This window comes from Chrysemys picta, chromosome 6, assembly GCF_011386835.1.
Source record: "Chrysemys picta bellii isolate R12L10 chromosome 6, ASM1138683v2, whole genome shotgun sequence".
Taxonomy (NCBI): domain Eukaryota; kingdom Metazoa; phylum Chordata; order Testudines; family Emydidae; genus Chrysemys; species Chrysemys picta.
In genome coordinates, this window is record NC_088796.1 from 5,913,859 (window position 1) to 5,917,111 (window position 3,253).

Here is a 3,253-nt window from a genome sequence, read left to right on the forward strand (position 1 = left end):
TTCTGGCTTCGGGCGGTGGGGCTTGGGCTTTGGCTTCAGCTTGGGCCACAGCAAGTCTAACACCAATCCTGGCAACCCCATTAAAACAGGGTCGTGACCCACTTTGGGGTCCCAACCCACAGTTTGAGAACCCCTGATCTAATCCATAACAACTACAGCTGCCTTGCCCACTCTAGGATGTTGCCATGCATTAGCTAACCACGCTTGGTAAAAAGACCCACTATTTTTTCTAGTGAAGGCAGGGCCTTAACAGGTTTAGCTGAGAAAAAGGAGCAGGCTGTTATAATCATTGGAGCCAAGTATTAGCAGGGGATAAGAAAACACACCATGGAGCTGTGAGAGGAAGGATGGTCGTTTGGTTAAGACACTGATCTGGGACTTAGGATACTGGAAATTAAGTCCTGCCTCTGCCACAGACTCCGTGTCATTGGGCAAATTGTTGACGAGTCATTAGAAGGACAGGGCCATGTTTTGAGAAGTTAACAAGGTCAGGAGCAGCCCCTGCAAGTTGATAAGCGCTCTCCATGCCCAGTGGGGAGCTGAGGGCGTTCAGGGATATGTAAGAGGTAATCAGCACCTTGTGGGATTGGGCCTTAAGTGACTGTGCCCTATAATTCCCATTGCCTTCAATAGGCTCAGGAGCAGGCCCCAAGTTAAGACAGCACAGGATGACAAACCAAAGGACCTGAGAGGTATGGAAAAGCCTATGGTTCCAGCAGACGTTCAGGAGAGATGCTTTTGCTACATGACACCTTGTTACCTTCCTTGGAAAACATTATTTTGTTTGTAGTAAAGCCTGAGCAGGGCAGAGACTATTTTTAAAAAAAATTCATCTTAACCCTGAGCACTTGGGGGAGAAACTAGATTCCAGAGAAGATATCAAGAGATAAAGAGATGCAGCTGCTGGGCAGATGGTTTCCAAATAAGCAGGTACCTCAGGAAGCAGACAGCTGCCTAAACACCCAGTGGAAATGTCTCTATAGCAAGAGCCGTGCTAGGTACAAGAGCATTCCTGCGACGGCTAGAACAACTGCAAGAGACCAGAAGAAATCTGCCAGTCTTGTTGAACACACGATCTGGCTGGATACAGTCCGTTGCCACCATGTGGTCACATTCCCTGGTGAAGAGAGTGGCATAAAAACGGCCAGGTCTGTAGTATGTGCTGAAGCTGCAGCAAGGCTGGTTCCAAAGCAATTCTAACTAGTCCCTTAGTGGTGCTGAGTTCCTGCCCCAGAAAGCTGACCTGTTGTGGGGGCTACATTGGAGTCCAAATCCGTTTGAGTTTGATAGGGTGAGTTTATAGATGCTTTAATGTAGTGCTCGGTCCATGCAGTTCACTGTATGCAAGGTGGGTGTAGTCGTTAGGACAATCGGATGAACCCTGCCTGGCAAAACCCCTTTTTCAAACCCAAATTAACTTTCTTTGCAGTTTGTTTTGACCCTTAAGTCAGAGGGAGGGGAGAGAGAGAATTTGTCTCCACGTTTGTAGATCAGGCTTTTGCTTCCTTCCGTTGCCCTACTATTTCCAACACCCTCCTGGTGCCCAGAGGTGTCCCATGTGTTAGAGGAGAGACAGCACTCTCTTATGGTGACTGTGGAGGTTGTGTCTTCTCTTGCAGATTATAAGATGGAATGGCAGCTGTGGCAACTAGACTGCTGCCTCAGCACCTGCTCCAAGCTCAGGGGCTGTGAGACCCATCTCTCTCAGCCCTGCTTCGTTCCTCATGCAATGAAGCCATGTTATCTGGGGGGAAGGGAAGAAAGGTGAATTTTATGCTGCAAAACAATGCAGGTTAGCTAACACGTGACACCAACACTGAACATGAGGGCTCATTGTGAATGTAACCGGGTGGGGCATATCTTGTACCCAGTTCTCCACCACTTAAGTCAATGGGAGGTACGTCCTTGACTTCAGCAGGAACAAGTGCAAGCCCAAATTGAGCACATCACCTGCTAATATACAAAGCTTTCTGGGCATCAGCAGCATTAGTCCTTGTCACGTGAGTTCAGTGACATGATTGGCTGGGCCTAATTCCATTCTAGCCATGGGGAGATTTCATGCTCTGTTCCTGGGTCACTTGTAACGGGTGCAGGGGCCTTTTCTGACAGGCTTTTGGATGGCCAGCCAGAAACAGCTCTGCATCACGTCACCATTTCCTTGCTTCGGGGCCAGCCTACAAAATGCGAGGGCTGGTGTGAAATTCTGCTCTTGGTTACATCTGTAGTGACTCCATCAAAGTCAGTGCAAATACATGAGATTTACCATGGGGTAAAAAAGAGTAAAATATGTCTGAAAAGTGAAGACCCTTTGGGAGCTACAAGGAAATTTAGGCTGACTTACATTTCAATTAATGAGAGAAGTGCTGACAGATCTCTGATGGCCACCAATGACCAGGACCTCAGTTTTACATCTTATCTGAAAGACAGCACCTGCAGAAACTCATGGCTTCTATCACCAGGCTGGAGCATGGTTGCCTGGGACACACTTCTGTACTTTCCATCAACAGTGTAAGTATGTGTTTACACTGCATAGAACTCAAACTATATATGGAGCCATGAGGATCGTGTTTGGCCAGGCATTGGTACGATTCCTACTTCAGGCAATGGCTCAGCTCTCTGGTGGGGAAGTGAGTCTCCCAAGGTGTTGGCAGGACTCCTTGGTGACAGCGTGATTATCATCCTTCCCAATTAAATGGCCGTTAAGAACTCAGGCAGCCTGGGAATTTATTACATATTTAGCTAAACAGCATAACGAGGCTAATAAACTCTCCCCAAAGATAAGGATTTGCCTCCAGACCATAAAGACTATCCCTTGCTGAGACAGAAGAAGATGAAGCAGAGAGAGGAGAAGTTATTGTCCTGTGTCGTGAGGCTCCTATGTGCTGAGGTATTTTATTGACCTGTATAGTTTCTTTAAATTTAATATTCATTGAAACAAATTGGTCAAGGAAGCTTTCAGACTAGCAGAAAGAGAACTCGGGGGATTGTTTCATGGCAGGAGGCCGTCCATGAACACAGATCTCACTGTAGCAGGGCGTATTCTGGCAAACTGTTTTAAGGCAATAGGTCACTCCTGTTAAAAAAGGGATTTTACCCAATATAGAAGTGTAAAGCCTCAGGTTGTGTCTAATGTTTATTTTCTGTGTAACTTGGATATGTTTGCTTTCCCCACACTATTTCATCTTTGAATCTGTGGTTTTTCTATTAAATAAACTTTTTGTTTATTTTCATCCCAAGCAGGTCTCTCTGGTGT